Here is a 23,503-nt window from a genome sequence, read left to right on the forward strand (position 1 = left end):
TTTAAAATGGCTTGCTATTTCTAACATAAGAAAAACTCTATACAATAAATATAATAACTATATACAATATATGCAAGCAATAAATATATCAATAATGTCTAGTCCATTTGCATTTGACAAATTCAGAGAAAATATTCCATTATCTATTTTATTTTGGTGAGTTCAAAATGTACCTACTTCACTTTCTATCCTAACTTACATTACCAACAGAAAACTATCTTATGATGTCTATCAAACTTGTACACTTAACACCTCTTATTGAATTTCTTTTCTGAATTTCTTAACAAGGAAAACTGTAACTATAACTATCTAATCTTCAACTCCCTTAGAGACCTGAAATAATATTACCTAGTAAAATAGGAAGTGTAAACAAGTGACTTCCAAAAAATGAGTTATGACAGAAACAGCCAGTTTCCTGGATAGTCACCCGAGGTTTCTCTGCACATTGGGGCATCATCTTCAGCCTACAGATTTAGCATAACTGACAGACTCATTTGTGAAGGAGTATGCACACAAGTCCCATGGCTTGACCTCACATTCAGTGTGAGTATTCTGTGTATCAGATAAATTTGAATTCACCAGTGTCCTGTCATGATTCAGGATTTTTAATTCTGAAAATTGCTAGTGTTTTTGGAATTCAGCTTCCCATTCTTCTTGGTTTGTAGGTAGCTTCATCTCAGCATCCTAGTCTTCTCCACATCCCATTCTTCTTGGCTTATGGGTGGCTTCATCTCTTTTATTAAATGTCAGTCTACCACTGAGAGGTTAAATTCTGTCAGCCTAGTTACTCCTTCAAGAATAACTGTTTCAGCTACTGTTCCACTGCATACCAGAAGCCATCAGTCCACTGCCTGTTTAGCTGCCTTCAAAGGAAGGGGCACTGTGCTGTGGGATACCCTTTATGCTGTGAATATATGTTGCTATGATTGATTGATAAATAAAATGCTGATTGGCCAGTAACCAGGAAGTAAGGATAGTGTAGGCGGGACAAGGAGAGAGGAGAATGCTGGGTGGAAGAAGGCTGAGTTGAGGAGAAGCAGCCAGCCACCATGAGAAGAAGCATGATGTAAAATACTGGTAAGCCACGAGCCATGTGGCAAGGTATAGATTTATAGAAATGGTTAATTTAAGATATAAAAACAGAGAGCAAGAAGCCTGCCATGGCCATACAGTTTATAAGTAATACAAGTCTCTGTATGTTTATTTGGGGGATGCTAGTGGGAGAGATTTGTCCTAATCATGGGCCAGGCAGAACCAGGAAAACTTCAGCTACAGCACTGTACCTTTTTTGGATTGCAAGCCACTTTATCGATGGTGCCATATTGTCCTGGCCTCAGAGGATGCCTATTGCCAAAGCTGCAACCACATTTGTTTTGGCAAGGATTGGTAGTCCTTTGTTTTCTGTCCTGTTTGTCCATTTTGGATAGCATACTGTCAGCAGTTGATACAAGGGCACTTTGTTGCCCAGTGGCTAACTTTTGCCACAATGAAAGTTAACTCCATATGCAGTTTCTTCAATGCCCATATCTTCTCTGAAGTATCTTGGTGTTGCCAGGAGCAGACATGTCTCATAGTCATAAAAAAAAAAGAAAAAAATCTATGTTATTAAAACAGTTTAAATGCCATATTTTGATTAAGATCTCTTAAGGGTGTGAAGATGACCTGTCTATTTAAAATACATCTCTGCTTGGCCTTGAGAACATATCTATTGTGACTATAAGTTTGATTGTAATGTCTAAAGATTAAATTTCATTTCTTTATATCCTAATAGTTGGTAATAATAATATTCAAGGATCAGCAAATTGCATTATATTGGTAAATGAACTGTATAGATATAATATCTTGAACAAGATTAGAAATATTCATACAGCATTTTCTAACAAAGTCAATTTCAAATTTGTATCAATATATAATTTGTATACAATATACAAAAATCCAATTAAATGTAAAATATTTAAAACTAGTAGTTGCCTTTTAAAAGTATATTCAATAATCTACCTTTTTATCTGTATCATATCTATAACCTCTCTTTTTTCTTTTCAGAGTAGATTCAATAATCTACCCTTTATTCTATCATTTCTACATCTTTTTTCTTTTTTTCCAAATAAGAACTTTAAATCTAATCTCCTTTCTTTAGTCTTTTCTAAAAAGAAAAGACTTTTCTTTTCCTGACCATTAACAATAACAACTTGTATCCAACCATCCTAAACAATGACAATTATCTCAAACCCAAAACCCAATATCTTAATTGATTTACTAAGTCTGTTGACTGCATGGAACAGTAGAAGTCCGAGGGAATTTCAAAGCAGCTACCTACTGTGGTGGCAGTCCAAGATTGGAATCGAGAGAGAGAGAGAGAGAGAGAGAGAGAGAGAGAGAGAGAGAGAGAGAGAGAGAGAGAGAGAGAGAGAGAGAGAGAGAGCGCATCACCCACCAGGAGAAAGCCAGAGACTCCAGCCACGTGCTCCAGCCTGAGCTGTACCACTGGGCTTGGGCCAGGGGCCCTGTAAGCACACAAACGGCTTTTTAATGAATTCTTGCCACATGGGTGCCAATTGTAGATGAATTTCTAAATGGTCTTATTAAATAAAAAACACGGAGCCCAATATAGGGGTGAAAACCTGAGAGATCAGGGAATTAGGGAAAACCACAGCTAACCTTACTTCTCCAACTTGGCAGCTTCCAAATGTGAGTTACTTCCTGTCTACCCATGTCTATATGCCTTGCTGTGGAATTAAGGCATGTGCCACCACAACGGGCTCTGTTTCTAGTGTGGCTTTGAACATACAGAGATCCTGCCTGCTAAATAATAGGATTGAGGGTGTGTGCTACCACTGCCTGACTTCTTTGTTTACTTAAAATGGCTTGCTATTTCCTCTGATTTCCAGGCAAGCTTTATTTATTAACGCACAAATAAAATATCACCACATCAGATAGTAGTGGTAGGATCAAATTTGAATCCAGGTCTGCCTCAACCCCAAACTCAAGCTTAGATTCATTATGCATTATTTGTGTGAAAAATAATGGTATGCAAATAAAATGAACTGTAAGAATACATATCCGTTGTGGCTTGTATTTAAGCTTGCTGCAGGAGTTTTATACATTTCTTTATGATAATATGTTGCTTTGTGCTGTGCTTTGTCATATTATCAATGACTCTTAATTTCTGTGTGATACAGAATGGTGGTAGTGGTCCTGGAAGCTTTTGAGGATCTGCGAAAGTTAGGAGATCACTTAGGAAAAAAAGACAGAGTGAGGACCTGGAAAGATGACTCAGTGGTTAAAAGCATTTGTTGCTCTTGCAGAGGACTAGGGTTTGACTCCTAGCACACACATAACTGCTCAAAACTTTCTGTAACTCCAGCTCTAAGAGATTCAACTCCCTTTTCTGGCCTCCATGAGCATTGTACACATGCACACACATGATGCACTTACATACATTCAGGCAAAACATTACATAGATAAAAAAAATTCAACCTTAATAAAGAAAAATGGAGCCAGATGTAGTGGTGCATGCCTTTAATTCCAGCAATTACGGGGCTGAGGCAGATGGATTGTTGTGAGTTCAAGGTCAGCTTGGTCAGCTTGGTCTTCATAGTCAGTTCTAGGGTAGACAGAGCTACATAGTGAGACCCTGTATCAACCCCACTCCTAAAAATGTAAATAAACAAATCATTAAATGGATGAATAAATAAAGGACAGGCAATAGCTAGGCATGGAGACTTATATTCCTGGCTCTTGGGAAGCTACATATTCGATGCCATCCCAGGACTCAGCCTGAGAGCAACCTTGTAGATCCTATCTCAAAACACTATAATGGGACGCAGGGAGGCATGATGGAGAGATGGCTAAGTGGATAAGTGTCCACATTGCTCTTGCAGAGGACCAAAATTTGGTTCCCACTGTCACATTGGGTGCCTCACAATTGCCTGTAACTCCAGCTCCAGGAGATCCTATGGCCTTTTCTGCTTTCTGTGGGTACCTCAAATCACATATGCACAGACCCCCCACACACACACACAGTTACAACAAAAATGAATCTTCTCTTAAAAAGTAAAAAAAAGTGAACAAACGTTAAGTTAATTCTTTATTGATTTTTTTATGTAACACCATGCATTTCTCCATTAAAATGTAATCTGAGTGTCCTTGGGTTTTCCTGCCTCATGAATACACTTATTATTTAGTATTTTAATATTAAATACTTCATAAGAAAATCAAGAAATCCTCCTGGAAGTGTCAGCATATCTGCTATAAGTGGTTCTGAGTCTTTGAGGCCATGTGTCATGGTTTTTTTTTTTTTTTTTTTGGTCTGGTTGCAATTCCTGAACCAGCTCTGAACCATGCTTGACACATCTAGTGAGATTTGAGAATAACTATTCAAAAGTAAAAAGGATAAGAAAAAGGAAAGAAAGAATAATAAATGGCCAACAGACACAATTGCTTCCCCGATTCCTAATTGGGTGCTTTAACCAGTATTTTCTTAGGCTGCTGAATAAATAGAATAAAGGAAAATATGAAAAGGTAAATGTTAAGATCCTTTAGACATTAATAGCTTAAACCCTTTCATAAAACTGGGACCTCTTAAAGCCATTTTTTCTACATTCTTCATTATTCAACCCAGAAGGCAATATCAAGAAGAACTATTTGTTGATGATGTTACACAGACCTTGTATGGGCAACCCTATTGTTGAGATTTCATAGGTGCACTATCCCTATCCTGTCTAGTAGACATTATCAGCAGGTGTCCTGGTCTAGACAAACCTCTACCTATTACAATCTTTCTGCACTCTCTTCCACAATATTCCTTAAGCATTAGGTGTAGAGGTTTCATAGAAGATGTACTAATTGGGGTTGGACACCCTGTGATCACTTACTCTCATTAGTTTGAATAGTTGTAGATCTCAGTAATACACTATCTGCTGTAAAAAGAAACTTCTTTGATGAGGGATGAGAGCTACATTTATCTGTGGATATAAGGACAAGTATTTATAATACAGTTAGAAATTATATTGGTTTAGGAAACCTATATAGTCAAAAGGCCAATGTGGTAGAGAAATTTTCACAAGGCTCTACTCTTAGATGAAGAGCTATAGGAAATCAGTGGCTGCTGAGAGAGAAAAATCAATCTTCTTGGGGTCAAGACCCCTGATATGTTATCCAATCCAAAATGGTCAGTCCTAAAAATGAATACACTAAACCATCTCTGTAGGTTGTGGAGTGTGTGTGCATGTGCATGGGTGCACATGCATGTATGTTTGATGTTGGAGGGCTTTCTATTATGGTGATCAAATTTAATGACTCTTAATAGTTAAGACTTCTCACAGTGTATAAAAGAAAATCTCTTATGTTATGTTCTTAAAGCATTCTCCTATTTATCTTCTAAAAACTGTAGAATCTGGCTGGTTTGTATTTAATCTTTAGTTTATCTTGATTTAATTTTGGTTTATGATATATTCCACACTTGGTTTTAATATTCCTGTACTTGGCCAGTTGTACAAAGTTGCCTTTTTGAAAAGACATTGTTGGGGAAAACCTGTTGATATTGCAGTCCGCTCAGCCATGCTCAAACCTGTGTGTCCATGTTTCCAAGATACATTTTAGGAGGAGAAGCCTTATTATCATCCCTGTAGCTCTCACCTGATGGCCACTTAGTTTTGGCTAAGCACTATGATAAAATCTTTTTATGCTTTTATTCAGCCTCAAACAATCCTGTTGAAATTGCTGGGCACTATTCATTCTATCCCCATTTTACTGATAGGTAAAACAAACCACAAATGCATCGTAATGATTATCACTATGCAAATGATCTTTTCCTCCTAAGGCATAGGGACAGAAAATGAACTTTATGTTCAAGATGCATTTATTTTGCAAGGCATAATTTTGGTTGTAGAGACCACAACATATCCATGAAACAGAATTTGAAAAATATTTTTATCTTTTGACATTTATTTCAAATATATTTTCAGTTAGGAAATGGATAATAGCATATTTTCTACCACTCTCTGCTCTCCTGTGTGGCCTAGGAAACTCTTTCAGGGAGTATTTTACCAGAACTTACACCACTAACAAGGATTAATGAGCTCCCTGAACTGTGAAAACATCAGCAGTTCTCTGACATAAACTCATGTACAGAATGATGCAAAAGTATTTGTAATTAATCATATGTGTGTTACCTGGATATATTTTTTATCATGCATGAAGGCTTATGTAGTTGCCACTCTAGACTTTTTCTATAGTTTGTGGTTTGAGTTGAGATAGAATAAATTGGGAATAGTTTTACATTTAACTGATGTCTGAAAACTTCACTGAACAACCAAGGATCCCTTTGATCACTTTATATATTAATTACATGTCAAGAAGAAATATTATACCATTGGGTTTGCTTCCTACTCAGAAATCTCAATTTTTTATGACAAAAAACACTATAAGTTAATCTTAATATAGTAATAATTTTGTGCACAAAATCTGTATCACTCAGTTAGTTATTAGGCTAACAATTTGTCTTCTACTTTTAACACACTCTACCATATATATACATGTATATACATATATGTAATGTATATATTATATATTTATATATAAAATCTTAATTATCATCAAGTTAGAGATTTGTAACATATCTAAAATATAAAATAGTATGAGTCTGATTGAAATAAATAAAAATTGTTTGAGAAAACTATGAGTCCTTAAAAATGCCTCAAAGTTTGGTTATTCATACAATCTAATGGTAGAATGATACTTTGGGCTAAAATTACTTCAGAGTCTTAAGAATTAGGTTTAATTTTTCATTCCCCAAATTCAGACTGTCCTTCCAGATAGTCTGAATTTGTGGAAATGGCAAATTTCCAAAGACTAAAATTGGGAGAAAAAGTTCTTCACTGAGGTTTTCTTGTCAGATCTTATTTTGCTGTATTCCCTTAAATATCACCCTTAAGACCTCCTGTAAGTAGAGTGAGATTTGAAGCTACATGACGAGTGATATCATTGCAGAATGCATGTAGAAGCTGCAAGAGTCTAGCTAGTTTCTGTGTACTAGAGAAGAAAAGATGGACAAAAGTTTCTGAGTGCTACACTTAAATTTTTTGTGTGATATTTTTGGAAAATATTGTTATTTTCAATAAAAACTCTGTTAATAGGCTTATTCATTTTTAATTTTTTGTTTTTAAAATTTTATCTTTGTGTAATTGTGTATTATGTTATATCTGGTGGCCCTAGAGGATGTTGGGATCCATAGAAATGAAGTTGCAGGCAGTTGTGAACTGCCTGATGTGAGTGCTGAGCACTGAACTCAGGTCCTCTGCAAGGAGGAGCAAGTGCTTTTAACCACTTAACCATCTCTCCAGCTCCTAATAAATAGGCTTATTCATTGTAAATAAGTATTTGAAAATTTATTAGCATGAATTACTGATATAGTAAAGATTAATTAATATAAACAACCTAGATTAAGAACAGCTCTTTCCATCCTCAGTATTGTTTAATGCTGTAAAAGTATCCTGAGATCCCTAAGTGTGTAAAGTTCTGATTTACTGTTTCTACAGCCCATTGTATTACAATAGAAATGAAGACTTAAAGTTATTAAGGTCATGGCTCACACATTTCAATCAGCATTTTATTCTTTCTTGTTTTCCATTGCTAACCAGTTTTCTACAAAGAGCTAACATTGTGGGTTCTCAGAGAGCTAGTTCTGTGTCTCATTTTTGGCTTCTAGCATAGTCATAGCATCACACAAAACATTCAGAATGTTTTTATGAATGAATTACTAAAATAAGTACTTTTAAAAATATTCCCAATGTTTTCTTTAATGGGTAGCAAGTTCATGTACAAAGTATTTGACATTGATTTTTTTTAGCATTCCCATAGAGACATCAAAATTATTTAGTAATCTACAATTCTACTATTCAACAATAATTATTGTTAACAGTTTGGGGTATATTCTGACAATTCAAAGTATGATATGTTTATGTGTTTATTCATTTTTTGGAGGGGGGGTCACTCAAAAGTCATAGTGTGCTGTGGAAATCAGAGGACAACTTATAGGAGTTGGTTCTTTTCTTCCACCATGTGTGTTACAGGGATAAATTCCTGTTATCATTAGCTGAGCCATCTTGATGGCCCCTAAAATATGATTTTGAGTATTACCTTATGTTTTAAAGATTTTTTAAAAAAACAGAATTAACTAGTTATGTAGGGTTGTCTACCAGTGAGTAGTTTGTTTGTGCCTCATTACATTCAAAGTTGCTTTGACTTTTTGGCAGATATTAATGAGCATGCATACCAGTTTGCCTTGGGGTAGGAAAGATGTGTTTAACAATTATCAATTATGTTCGACAATTCTCCTGGCAAACTATCACAGATATGTAAACAGTTTGGTTTGCTTTAACACTGATAAAACAAGCAGATCTTGCTCAGGTCTTAGAATGCTGTCTACAAGAAAAATGTAATATGAAAATGCCATATATAAGTCATAAGAAATCTCAGGAAACATATTAGTTTCTTAGAAAATAACAAGGGCAAGATTTTCCCCTGCACTTTAGCATCAAGAGGTAATTTAACTGGATTTTAAAATTTGAAGTAGGAGATGAATAAGTAGTTTATCTCATTTATAATTAAAGAAATGCAAATTAAAATATCAAAATAATAGATTTCCTTAGCCTTCAGTGTGGCAGGAATTAAACACTGGTATAATATGCACTGTCCCAGGAGTTGTTAGAAGGTAAACAACTATTAGAAGGCAACATGGTAATAGCTAAGAAAGTTAAAAGGCTTTTATCCCATTACTTGGAAAATTCCTTGCTAATTATACACTTCTAAAACTTTTCAAAATGTACACACTAGAATGCTACGTTGTTGTAATGACAAAAGTTGAATACATCCTTTTCATCATGACTAGGCTGTTTCATTGTCTGTGTTCTAATGAGATATTAAATCTAATAAGGCCATTAACGTGATTGAAGTAAAAAAAAAAACGTACTCACTGAGGCTAAGCACTGTCTGGGACAGGCACCTCAGATGGAATGTGCTTCCTGGACTTTCTGTGCTTCAACCATTTCTGAAATAAACAAGAGGTTGTTGCCAATGTTTACATAGAAGGATGGGCTATGAGTTGGGGTGAGGGAAAAAGGGGGAGCAGACGTTTTCTTTTAGAGAAACATGATGATACATTGCTTCTATACTTTAAAATGTTTTAACACAAGGTTAGAATTGCATAACTTTTGATTTAATAATGTGACCTTTTGGAAATAATCTTGTGGAGATAGAGATGTATACAATGTTTTGCCTTTAAGATGCATCTCTTTATAAATTATTGTTATTAATGCTGATTAATTATAAAGAAGTGGGAGTGATATAAATGGTCAACCACAGAAGACAGATAAAATGAATTATAGTTCACTATTTAAAATAATGTTGTGACAGAATATTCCCAATAAATTATTAGATGATGGCCCTTAAAGACCTATAACTCAATTATCTGGAATGAAATATATTGAAATACAACAGAAAGATGGTAATGGGTGATTGGTCCTTCCCTTCTCTGATGAACTATTAGCTTCTGATGAGTTCTGGGGGAGGAGAAGGGCATTCATTTTCTTCAGTTGTGTCCCCAGTGAGGAGCACACCAAGATCTAGCAAATGGTTGCAAACATATGGTCACACAGATGATCTTGGTTAAATTCAGCAGATCTCAAAACAACAACAAAATCAAGAATATGGCAGGGGACTTGTAGGAGGGAGGGGATAACAAAAGTAGGAGGAAGATTCTGGGGTGATTATAATAACCAGAATGCATTTTATACATGTATGAAAATGTCAAAGAATAAACACAATATAAGACCTTTAAAAAAATCTATGTTTCTTATTTGCTCTCTGTAGTTGTTTGTTTGTTTGTTTGTTTTTACCATTTTACTCTCTGAGGGCCCACCCCCCAGCTCTGAAATAAATACACATAGAGACTTATTACTACTTATAAATGCCTGTCTTTAGCTTGGCTTATTTCTAGCCAGCTTCTCTTAACCTAAAATGTCATGTCTACGTTTTTGCCTCTGGACAAAACTCTATTTCTGTATATCTTTCTTTACTTCTTACTCCATGGCTTGCTGTGTAGCTGGGTGGCTGGCCCCTGATGTCTTCTTCTCCTTCTTTTCCTGCTCCCCAATCTTTTCTTCTCAGATTTCTCCTCCCATTTATTCTCTCTGCCTGCCAGCTCCACCTATCCTTTTTTGCTAAGCTGTTGACCATTCAGCTCTTTATTAGACCATCAGGTGTTTTAGACAGGCACAGTAACACAGCTTCACAGAGTTAAACAAAAGCAACATAAAGGAATACAACACATCTTTACATCATTAAACAAATATTCCATATCATAAACAAACATAACATATCTTAAAATAATATTCTATTACAGCTCTCTAAACAGCAATATTATTGATATTAAAAGAAAAAACCTGTTTGGGTTATTGGGATGGCTCTGCTGGTAAATGCATTTGCTACCAAAATTGGTGACCTTAGTTTGATTCCTAGAATCCATATGGTGAGAAGAGAAAGCCAAACTGATTTCAGAAAGTTGTCCTCTTTCCTCCACACATAGTGGTGTTGTACACACACACACACACACACACGCACACGCACGCACGCACACACGCACGCACACACACACTTAATTAATTAATTAATTAATTAATAGTTATTTAAAATTAAAACCTAAGAAGATATTCCTGTTTAAATTAAACAGTCTTCTCTTAATGTAATTATAATAATCCATTCCACATATTTGGTGAAATTCTGTTTCATAATTCAATATTTTAATAGTTTGAAGGTATGCAATAGAACCCCTATTTAACTGATGCACTCTAAGACCTGTCTATGTATCAGTCTACTTCTTTTATAAAAATATTTTAATGAAGCACTTGAAAGTATTTTCTGATGTGCCCATACCTGCATGACTAACCAATGTTAAAAAAAATGCAGCATTTTCTGTGATTTGCAAACATTTTGTTGGGATTACCCAGGTGTTTTTATAAATGTTTTCTTTATTTTGGTCAAGTAGACAAACTCTGAAGCACCAGTGGTCTATTGCTTTGTGAAAATGTCAGCTACCGTGTGATGCAAACACTGGTATTGTGTAAAACACACATTACTGTCTGAGTCTCCCTGAACACAGAGCAATGACTGAAAAATCACACATTATTGTCTGAGTCTCCCTGACCACAGAGCAATGACTGAAAAATCACACATTACTGTCTGAGTCCCCCTGGCTGCAGAGAAGTTACTGAATTGTTCTCTGCTTGACTTGATGGAACAGCATCAATTTGAGATAGCCATTAGCCCAACACCACTGAGAACTCTGAAGGCAGAGTGCAGCAAACATTAGAACATCTTTGCAATAGAATGAACAGGACTCATTCTCTCAAATGCCAATATTTTAAAATAAATGCTTTACTTCATCCTTATTGCCTCCTACTCCAACTTCATAATGTGCTTTCTTTGAACAAATTAAAGCTCTGAGTATCAGTCAATATTTCCTTGCCTCTATCTATCTATCTATCTATCTATCTATCTATCTATCTATCTATCTATCTATCTATCTATCTATCTATCTTTTTTATGAGTGGATATACCTGCCAATTGATAACTGTATTTAAAGACAATACATTTTGAGGCTGAGGAGATGGCTTAGTGAGTAAGAGAGCTGGCTGTGCGAGCATGGTCTCCTGAGTTAGAACCCTAGTACTTGCATAAAAACCACAGTCTTAGAGGACTGAGACAGGCAAATCTTAGCAGTTCACTAGCAGCCAGTCTAGCAGAAATGGCAAACACTTGTTTAGTTATAAATCCTGTCTATAAGGAGTAAGGTGGAGAACAGTAGAGGGAGATACTCAACATCCCCCTCTGACTCTCATACCCACAGATCCATGTGTATGTACCCTCCTACACAGAGTGGGGGGGGGGCGAGAGAGGCAATGCAATTTGGGAATACTAAACACCCTACCCACATGCTGCTTTAGTATCTAATTCTGTCACTCAAATGCTTCTGTGGCACAGGAGTGACTTTAAGACAACTTTCCAGATTCTGTCATTTCCATATTGTTTTTATAAACCACATGCATATGTATTTCTGTGTACACACATAGGCAACAGACACTGCACATGTAGAAATTAAAAAGTGAATAGAGAAGGAAATAAAAACCCACTTTTATGAATAGCATTTAGTTGATATTGTCCACATATGCAGTCCTTACCCATTGAGTACTGGGTTTATGCTCTAATAAGAAGCAACTTTAGGTTTTCAGAGTTTGGCTATTCTTCCCATCTAAAAATACCCTAGATTGACAGCTTCAAATACAAACAGTGTTGTTCACAGTAATTTGTTGCTTTCCTACTGCAGCTTTATCTTCTGCATTTAATCATTGTCTCCCGCAGCATGCAAAACCCATTTATGGGTTACTCGGTTACTCTGAGCCCTGCAGAGCTGAGTTTGACAGTTTCTGTACGGTGCTTCACACTTTGGAGGAAATGTGGCAATGTGGAATGCTTAGTGTGCATGTCTCTCCTCTAAATTGAAACAGGAAGAGGTGCTGGCAGCTGTCTGGCTGTGCAACATCTGTGCAGGTACGTTAAGACCTTAGCTCTATGCTGTCGAGTGTTGGGATGGTACTTGTGTGGACTGGAGTTATTTATGTTGCAATAAACTGACAGGAGAAACCCCTGGTGATTCATCTGGGGTGAAGATGACACTGAGCTCCTTTTTCGGATGTCTGCCTGAGATGTTTGGATATTTAAAATACACATCATTTGGGCTTGAATGACTTACTTATTTATTTTTTAACCTTTCATTGAGGAAGCTGAGAAATCCTAAGAGAAATGGCTATTTGTTGACAATTGTGTATACTTAGAGACCTATCCATTGATGTCTTGCTCTTTCAGTTGTAGATATTGAAGTTAACAAAGGTGCTAGAGTAATAGAGATGGGCAGGAAAGTGATGAAAGGAATTCTAGTTACATGTTGAGCTATGCTTATGGTTAGTTTTTATGTCAGCTTGATATAAACCAGAGTCATTTGTGGAGAGAAGTCCAGTTGATAAAATGTCCCTGTCATACCGGCCTGTGGGCAAGCTTGTGTGTATTTTCTTGTTTGATGGTTATTGTGTGTTGGGTTGGAGCTCACAGTGGGTGGTACCATCCATAGGCTGATGGTCCTGGAAACTTTAAGAAAGCAGACTGAGTAAGCTATTGAGAGCAAACCAGTAAGAGCAAGCCAGTAAGTAGTTGATATTCCTCTATGGCCTTTGTATCAGTTCCTATTTCCAGGTTCCTGCCTTGGTTCCTGCCCTGACTTCTCTGGATGATGGACTCAAAGCTATAAGATGAAACAAACCCATTCCTCCTCAAGTTGCTTTTGGTCATGGTGTTTTATCACAGCAGTAGAAACCTGAACCAAGACATGAGCCCTTCCATATTTCAAGCCTCTCTGGCCACAGAGAGTACTAATACACCTCCCAGCATAAACACTATGTACTGATTGTGACTCAAACAAATCCAAACAAATACTAAGGGATTAATCAGTGATGTAGACATCTGTACCTTTATGCCCTGTGAAAGCAAACTGCTATTTAAGGGAACGAGAAACTGCTAAGAATAAGGAATATATGATTGTAATTTCTATTTTTACTTTTTCTGCAGGGAATGGATCTCACATAGTATGAACTAGAAAATGTATCATCCCAAGATCTTTACAAATCAAAATTCAAATGTACCCACAAAACTGCAATTTGCATTTGTAATGTGGATTTTTACAACTCCTTAAACATTACAGTATTGAATCTGCTGGGGGGGGGGAATGTAGTGATGTTAAAAAAAAGCAGAGAATATTAGACACTATTTTATGCTGTGACTGAAGTTTAGTATTGTTTTTTAACTAAAAAAAAAAAAACAACCCAAAACAGAAAATCTGTTCTCATAGTATTGATAAACAAATCAAAAGGAAAAGTTTATTTATTTTTTTTAAAAATACATATTTCTGCAGAGATGTTTACCTTTGAGGGTTTTGGTTGTTGTTGTTGTTGTTGTTATTATTGTTGTTGTTAAATGGTGAAACAATAAAGAGCTCTGTGTCCAGCAGTAATGGAGAGTGGGCTTGGCAGGTTTAACCACAGAGGCAATGGGTAAAGAGGAAGACCTATAAGCTGGAAACAGATCTTTTGGGAGAGGATGCAGGGAAGACAATGGCATGAGAGACAATAGGGCAGTGTAGGTGTCCTCACAGGAGCAATGGGGGTGTCCTGAAGGGCAGGAAGCAATCTGAGACTATGCTCCAGTGAGAAGCTGGGAGAGTATCAAGATCTAGATTTGGGGTATATGGCAAAGAGAAAGTTCAGTCGGCACAGAGCTTGCTTTGCAATCAAAGGAACCTGAGCTCAGTACCCAGAACTTAAATCAAAGCCAGACACAGAGATATATACCTGTAACCCCAGAGACGGGGGTGAGGTAGGTAGACAGGAGGACCCTAGGGGTTCACTGACAAGCCAGTCTAGTCAATCTGGTGAGTTCCAGTTTCAACTGAGAGACATTGTCTCACAAAAGAAGGTGGAGAATAGTAGAGAAAGACACCCCAAATCCATTTTTGGCCTCACTCATACATTAAGTGTACCAGTGCATACCACCATACATAAACAAGCACAAGGACATGAGAACACATGCATATACATAGCCACATTTTAAAAAAGATCTGGGTTCTGAGCTGGGCAGTGATTTCCCATTACATATACAGTGAAGTCAAAATCTTACTGATCTGGGTAGTATTACTTCTTAGCATCATCTTTTCTCTATGTTCAAGTTTGTTAGTGTATCCATCAAATTTACCTACTTTGTTTCCCATTGTGGGGCCTTTCCATTTGCTATTTCTTATTTCCAAGATTCTTGTCTCCAAACTACCGTTCACTCACTGCCTTTTAACTCTTCTGACTTCTTATCCTTCAAATCTCAGCATCATTATAACAATCCTCATGGAAGATTTTTTTTGACTGAATTCACAGAAGTACCTTGGGCTGGTTCTTACTGAACTCTCTATATGTTCTTTACAGTGTCTGTTACAATTTGGAATTGTTTATATGGGTGATTGTCTATGCCTCTGTGATAATTTATATCGATTATCAATTTGACATGATCTAGGACCACCTAGGAGAGTGGCCTCTGGACAAGTCTGTAAGGAATTAGCTAGATCAAGTCACATAAGGTAGGAAGCCCTGCATACTGTGGGATCCTAGACTAAATACAAAACAGAAAGCAAGCTGAGCCCTAGCATTCACCTCTGTTTGCCTCCTGACTGTGGATGCGATGTGACCAGCTAGTGGCTCCTGTAGCCATGAATTCCCCACCATGATGGACCAGACCCTGGAACTGTGAGTCAGAAGAAACCCGTTCTTCAGAGTATTTGATCACAACAACAAGACAAATAACAGTACAGTTTCCATTAGGCTGTATGTTCTAGAAGACACAAGGATAATGTGGGTCCTTCTTATAACTAAATGGTTAGTGTCCATTATTGTAACTCTGATAAATGCATGTGGAATTAACTCATCAATTATGAATAAATGGAGACAAGGAAAGAAGATTAAAGGTAAAAAACAAAATAGATGCCTAGAATACCTATGTTAGTCACAGTTATGTAAAGGGACAGGATTGATAGAACACACACACACAAACAGGAGAGAGAGAGAGAGAGAGAGAGAGAGAGAGAGAGAGAGAGAGAGAGAGAGAGAGAGAGAGAGAGAGAGAGATCCAAGTGGCTTTCAGGCTGTGATCTAGGTAGAATGGCTGTCTTTTGACAGAAAGGCCAAGAATCCATTTAGGGATTTGTTCAGTTCATAAGACTGGATGTCTCAGAGGTCCCAATCTGATACTGGAGTCCTAGAGGATTCCTAGAGCTGCTGGCCTTTAGTCTGCATTGTAATCCTGAAGAAGTAGGTTCTAACACCAGCAGTGAAGTACTTCAGCTGCAGGACAGATGAGCCTGCCAGAGAGTGAGAGGGCAAGCAGTCAAGAAGCAAGAGCTTCCTTCTTCCGTGTTGTTCTATGCAGGCGGCCACCCGAAGGTGTGCCCAGGTTTAGAATGGTTCTTCACACCTCAAATAATCCAGTCATGAAAATCCCTCACAGGAGTTCCCAGCTGCATGGCTTTTGTTGATTCCACATGTGGTCAGGTTGATGACCAAGATTAGCCATCATAATACCCACATGAAAAAGGAAGCAACTTAATACTTGCAACAGGGCACATAATCCGTGACTGGATTGGAGACTAATTATTGGATAATTATTTAGATTAAGTTTTTCAGAAATCTTGAATTAAGGGATCTAGTCTCAGCATAAATTTCTTCAAGCAAACTTGATATTCAGTTCCCTGAACATTAGTTTAGTGCTTAGGTTCGGAATATAGACATGACTGATCTCAGAGTCTAAAGATGGTGGTGGTGAGCAGGGAGATACCACAGTGTAGAGAGAAGCATATTAAGAGTTTGTTATCAAAACTTCTCTGGGCACTCAGACAATCCTCTCCAGCAGGGCTTATGTGGCACCCTATTTAACACTGAGCTTGAATTCAGCTCCCTTCCATCATCATTCTGGAAACTCCTTTTATTCCATGTAGTCTCTTTCCTCCTGCTTCGCAGCTTTCCCATATCAACACAGATGTGTTATTTTCAAATCTCTAATGCTTAACCAAAATATGGTAAATAAAAAAAAACAGTAAATGCTCCCATTTTTCAATTACTATTGAGTTACTAGAAGTGTCATTACCTTCTTTGTTTTGTCTTTCCACCTAGATTATAAACTACCAAGGGCAAAGAGGGAGTAGGACCCAAGGCCTGCTGTGTCTTTTGTCTTGTCCTGTGAAGGCCACCAGGAGAAGACATTTTATCAATATCTGTTGAAGAATTACTCATTTAATTCTGTGGGAAGGTAGCATGGACCACTAAGCAAAGAATGAGGGCACTGATGTCATCAGTCCAACCTAAGTACACTTGGTAGACCCTAGTAATCAATCAGGGCACGCCTCCTTCCTGATTATTTCTGAACACAGTGTTCTGGTAGTTCCTACCAATCCATCAGTGCTGTCACACAAGCCAGAACCAAGGTGGCTTCTCTAGATTAAAATTCTGGTGGCCCTGACTGTCTTTACACTGGGCTTTGAACCTGACCTCCATGTGGGTTTGGATTAGACAAGACAACTTTAATAGTTGGGTTCTTATGAGAACCTGAAAAAAAAAATAGTTGAACTTGTTTCAGATAATATGTTGAAGATAAATAACAGAAGACATAAAAACGTATCTGCACAGTTACTTTCTTTTATCATAAAAGAGTGGGAATAGGAGATTAAGGTAAAATCTGAGGCTAAAAAGAGGAATCTTGCCAAATGAAGCTTCTGTAATAACAGTAATTAATATTTCATCGAGTCCTGTTCTAAATGCTCTAAATGTGTTATTTTGTTCTCACAACACCCATGTGACCTGGACACTGGTGTCATTCCCAGCATAAGTAAGCAGCCCAAGACACAGAGAGGTTAAATATTAACCTGCCAAATCACGTACCAGAAAATGGTGCGTTAGGAAGGATAACAACCGTAGAGAGGATGCCTAGATGCAAGTAAACTAGGGAGTTAGATGTAAGTAAATTCCATGGTCCACAGACAGGGCTGTGCAGAGAGTGTTACTGATAGAAGACCTCTGGGCAAGGACTATGACCGGCGTTAGGTGACCCTATGGAGAAGGAGGCAGGAATGGCGATCCCGGAGCCTCACTCTGCTTCCTCCTTCACTGTCTTTCTAGTGCCCTATCCGGAAGCAGAAAGTTAAGGGAGTCAGCTGACCACATGCACACAGGTCAGCCTAAGGGCAAGAACAGGGTGAAAGATTGATCTGGAGGCAAGAAGCAGTGGAATTGGAGTTTGAACTTGACCTGGTTCCAGGATGGAATCTCTCAAGGTCTGCCCATGTCTGACTGAGTACCTGATATTTAACTGTGCTAGTCCTGGTTTAATGAAGCCTTGAATGGCCAGTGAGGGGTTACTCTTTTTCCTGAACTCATTGAAAAGCACAGCGGGGGAGAGCTGCTAAACCCAAGTTTCAATTGGAGGAGACCTGAGGGTTGTTTGGAATGGTCGGTACTCCTGAGAGGTGGTGGAGAGGGTCTCCTCTGATGTTACAGACTCTTGTAGTTCATTATATTTCCCAACCAGACTGAGCTCTGGCCGGCTGCTGGGGATGGCTCTCCAGGTACCCTCAGCATGCGCCAAGGGGCCAGCCGGCCCGTGCTGGACTCTGCTGTCTGATCTTATTCTGCCCAATCTGCAACACAGGAAAGACTTTCATTTGCAACATTCATTTCCACAGCAAAGCCTCATGCAACTAAGAGGCCTGCTCACTCCTGGGGGATACTGTATGGGACCGAGGCGGCCTCCTCACATTTACATCTGTCTGTGTTCACCGGCTTAGTCTCACAGCGCTTCACCGACTTGCATACATTTAGTGAGAGAGTGGCTGTGATCATGGCGGAAATGGCACCTGATTTACATGACACAATTATGTATTGAGTGCCTACCAGGGGCCAAACGCCAGGGTTACCGTGATGAAAGCAACAGATGTGGGCACATAATGCTTTTCAAATCTTACTTTCGGAGTGCAAATTGCCAGTTTAAAATATGTGTGTTTTCCCCTGTTAGGGAATACTATAGGACAAGGAATTGAGAGTAAAAAATGCATAGATGTGAGAGACACGAAAAACCATATTGCATAATAGCCTTTTTTTTAGCAGCCATTGCTTACAACCTGATGGTGAAATGTGTGTGTAGACCATATGGCTTATGTGTGTTATGCCGTATAACTTGGATGAACACTTAGCTACATCCTGTCTTAATGAAAAGGACTTCTTGCTTTCTTTCTATTCATAGAATCCATTCACATTCAGCCAGCAGCGACAATAATAGCAATGATAATAGTAAGTCACTCTAGTAAGGATGGTCACTTAACACTCAGTTCTGAATCACTTCTCACTACTTAACCGTGACTCTTCAGCCCTGTTCAAGCCCCTTAACAATTTCCAAAGAATATAAAGGGAGATCCTACAGACTCACAAACCTTTGAAGATTCCCTTGAAGCCACTACAAGTCCAAAAGTGGCCATGTGGCCAGATGTCAGTATCGTCTAGAACCTAGATCTAGTTAGGAAAATATATAGTCACAGCACACTTACTATATTTAAAGTGGGTGTGCTCACTAGTTTTTATGTCAACCTGACACAAACTAAGAGTCATTAGAGAGGAGGGAACCTCAGTTGAGACAATGTCTCCATAAGGTCAGGGTGTAGGCAAGCTGTAGTGCATTTCTGAGTTAGTGATTAATGTGAGAGGGCACAGCTCATTGTGGGTGGCACCACCCTGGGCTGGTGCTCCTAGGCTTTATAAGAAAGCAGGCTGAACAAGCCATGAGGAGCAAGCCAGTAAGTGGCACCCCTCTATGGCCTCTGCATCAGCTCCCTTTCAGTTCTTGCCATGACTGCCTTGGATAATGAACTGTGATATAAAAATATAATCTAAATAAACTCTTTCCTCCCCAAGTTGCTTTTGGTCATGATGTTTCATCACAGCAATAGAAACCCTAACTAAGAGAGTGCACAGCAAACACATGTTTTCTAAGTGCAGGGTCTGATATCAGATGAGTGAAAACCTCGAGCAAACTCTTTCACCTCCAAACTCTGAGTCTTCTTCACTTGAAATGGAGATAATACTATCAAAAGGTGGCTGTAAGGGTCCAGTGACGTAAGTTCCTCGCCCAGAGCCTGGTGCAGCATGGGCACTGATCTACCAATAGTGTCATAGCCACTATAGTGTTGTCTGACCCCTGCTTCTCGAGTGAAGTGGGGTCCCTCTTCTGAGGCTAAGTCTTCCAAAGAGCAGCTTTCCTAGGTTTGTCAATGGAGAATTGACAAAATTTGCAAGTCTAGCAATGGTTACAAGAGATACATGAAGGAAGTAAAAGAAGATAAAATCAAATGCCCAGAGAAGGTTCCCACTAGTCCAAGGAAGTTTCTTAAGATATAGTATAGCTGTGATAGCTTTGGTTGGTTACTAATGTCCTAGGACATGGGTAGGCGGGCAGATAATAAAGGCAAACAGTGACTGCTGTAGGCCATGATCCTCGGGAATCTTAAGTAAAAGCTCACAGACAGGACATAGGTGTTTCCTGGGTGGGTTCTAAAGTTCAAGACTGAGAGACGCTCATCTGGGAAGACAGAATGAGGACAACGGCTCCTGACTGAATGTCTCTGGAAGGACACATATGAAGCCAAGTTTGTCTTTCTAGAAAAGGTGGCTAAAAGACAAAATTGAATAAATGCAACAAAAGATGGAGAGAAATTCAAGAGGAAGTGAAGCACAGTGCATCTGAACAGGAAATGAATGCCTGCGACTTTCCTTTTGGGTCCCGGGTGCATACTGTTTTTGAGAAAATGCTGCATTTCAGCCACACTAGTAGACATTAGAAAGTAATATGAGAGGCTGCTATTGAAGGTAGAGGAAGGATATGAAGCCCAGGAGACAGCTCCATTCGTAAAATGCTTCCCTCGAAAGTGGGAAGACCTGAGTTTGTATCTCTAGTGCCTACACAGAGGCCTGAGTGTGGTGGGTGGATAGAGACAGGAGAGATGTGAGGGCTCATTAGCCAGCTAGTCTAGGGAAATCAGTGAGCTCTGGATTCAGGGAGAGGTCTTGTCTCAAAAAATCAGGTGGAGAATGATCAAACAAGACATCCGACATTGATCCTCTCCTTCACAGACTCATGCATGCACTTTTGAATACATTCATGCATATACTGCATACACACAAAATCATGGATAATACTATAGTTTCTGCTAACGGATTTCTGTTTGAACTTATAGAAAAATTAGGGGTCCATTAAATCCCCTTCCTTCCTTCCTTCCTTCCTTCCTTCCTTCCTTCCTTCCTTCCTTCCTTCCTTCCTTCCTTCCTTCCTCCCTCCCTCCCTCCCTCCCTCCCTCCCTCCCTCCTCCTTCCTTTTTAAATGTACAAGTGGCATGATCAGATAGATTGTTCTTCCTGCTTCTCCTTAGCCCCGGAGTTCTAATTAATTGTCTTTTGTTCTTACCTCCTCACAGCTTGGCTCTTACCACATGATGACTTAACTTTTTTTCTTTCAATAATTTTCTTTTTCAAATTATGAAAGGCATTGAAAGCAATTCCTGTGTTTTATACTTTGATGCCGTCAAAACAAGGGCATCACATATAAAGAACATAGTTAATGCATGAGATGTTTACTTCTCAAAATCCTTGGGTTTAGACTCGGGGAATAAGCTACTTTTCTTCTGGACTGGAGTTGGATGTCTGGGCATGGGTCATACATAGTTGGGCCTGGAACACTGGGAAGCATTCTTAGAAGTATATTTTTAAATTAAACTATATTTATATCATTTCCCTCTGCCATGTCTTCCTTCAAACCCTTCCCATATACTCCCTGCTCTTTCTCAAATCCATTGCTTTTGACTCTTTTTGAGAGAGAGAGAGAGAGAGAGAGAGAGAGAGAGAGAGAGAGAGATTTCCTAAATATATAAATGCAACCTGCTCAGTCTACATAATATTAACTTGCATGTACATGATTTCAGGGCTGACCACTGGAGGACTTTTGAGAGTCCTTTTTCTTTTTAATACTTCTACATGCATGCCATGTTTGGAACCACAGCAGTTAGCACATACTTAGGGAATGAAGGGTGAGCATCCTTTATGTGAAGGATGATTTTTGAGTAGAGTCTTCAGAGAGGAAATTGGCCTGTATTATCATGTCTTTATGTTACAGGGCAGTGAGCTGCTTCAGCAGCGTGGAAGTTCACCTAGTCCCCTGAGAGGTGTTTATAGTAATCCATTTTAAACTGCACTTGTCCAGAACTGAAGAGCAAACTCTGGCCATTATGTGTGGCCGGTGGAGGGCAGCAGAGGGCTTCAGAGAGTGGACCACATTTCCCCTGGAGGCCATTAACTGCCTGGAGATGTCTCTTTGTATGAGGGTGCAGAATAATAGAAAAATGCCCTCAGGCCAATAGCCCCTTTGGAGGGAGATTAGGCTGTGGAGAGATGGAGGAGCTCCTAAGGAGTTCCTAAAATAGGTTAAAGGTTTAAAAATGGGATGAGGCTCTTCATCCCAGCGGCATTATGTTTCATCGAGAAAATACCATACACATCATTGCCATCAGTCAAGCACTCTAACACTGAGCCACAGCACCAGGTTTAGACACATCCTTTTTGTCTAGAACATCACAGTGTAGCAAGTAGTATTTCTAAATGGCTTGTCCTCACCCTTCTTTCCACAGTCAGTTGGCAACAAAATGTGATGAATGAATAGAGAGACGAATGCCTCTTAGGTAATATAACTGCTGTCTCCCATTTATCCTAACTCCTTCCATTTGTTTACCTGAATGACCACAACTGTAGCATGTTCTTCCTTCTTTCCAAAGATGGAAGTGTGGGTTCTCCCTCATCAATTATAAATACTTATAAATTCACCGTTATCACCTCATTTCAGCCTCTATCCACTTGCTTTCAGAATTTCTTTACCCTACAAGAGTGATGTCTGATATTTTTGTTTGTTTGTTTGTCGACTTGACACAGGCTAGATACATCTGAGGAGAGGGAACAACAATTGGGAAAATGCCTCCAATAAGATTAGCTCAGATTAGCCATTAAACAAGCTCATGGAGCATTTTGTTAACCAGTGATTAACAGGTCGAGACCCAACCTATTGTGAGCGGTTCCACCTCTGGACAGGTTGTCCTGGATGCTAAAAGTGAGCAGGCTAAGAAAACCAGTAAACAGCCTTCCTTCATGGCCTCTGCTTCAGTTCCTGCCTTCAGGTACCTGCATAAATTGTGCCCTGAATTCCCTCAGTGATGGAGTATGATCAGAGAGTTTTAAGCTAAAATGAACTCTTTCCTCCTCAAGTTGCTTTTGTGTTACAGTGTTTTATCACAGCAACAGAAACCCTAACTAAGGCAGTGATGAGGCCAGTCCTATGAGGCCCTGCCTATTTTGACATAGTCAAGATAAATGACTTTTCCATCCTTCCTTCCACAGCAGCATCTTTTGCACTGAGTATAATGGTCTTAGTTTTTGGTGACTTAAAAGACAGAATTAGAACCCATCAAAGTGGAGCTGGCACAGAGAAGCAAAATTTCAGCCCAATTTAAAGAAGCATTTTCTAGGCATTAAACCTTCCCAAAGATAAATGGGGCTGAACCACAAGGGAGTGACCAGTCACAGGGGATCAGAAAGGAAGGCTAGCTCTCACCAAAGGCTCTTTGTGATGGCCACAGCCTTTGCATTCAAAGCCTCCTTTATCATTCAGGACACACAATGATTACTGGCTTCTAGAATGGGTTTCTAACAAATTCCTGTTGGAACATGGGACTTTAGCCAGCGGAATATTGCAATGCATTTGAAATGTGGTATCTTAA

At 38.8% G+C, this 23,503-nt stretch overlaps 1 protein-coding gene across 4 annotated transcripts in view; it reads left to right on the top strand.

Annotated features, from left to right (window-relative positions):
- The window catches only part of Plppr1 (phospholipid phosphatase related 1), a 279,981-nt gene that overhangs the window by 69,120 nt on the left and 187,358 nt on the right, over positions 1-23,503 (top strand). Inside the window, exon 1 of one of the 4 annotated variants that reach the window (XM_042271168.2) lies at positions 12,418-12,606. The exons of the other annotated variants lie outside the window; for them this stretch is intronic. The gene's annotated coding sequence lies outside the window, so the exon portion shown is untranslated. Of the gene's footprint in view, positions 1-12,417; positions 12,607-23,503 lie in introns of those variants that run through there. 4 annotated transcript variants of the gene reach the window in all.

This window comes from Peromyscus maniculatus, chromosome 2 (assembly GCF_049852395.1).
Source record: "Peromyscus maniculatus bairdii isolate BWxNUB_F1_BW_parent chromosome 2, HU_Pman_BW_mat_3.1, whole genome shotgun sequence".
NCBI classification, from domain to species: domain Eukaryota; kingdom Metazoa; phylum Chordata; class Mammalia; order Rodentia; family Cricetidae; genus Peromyscus; species Peromyscus maniculatus.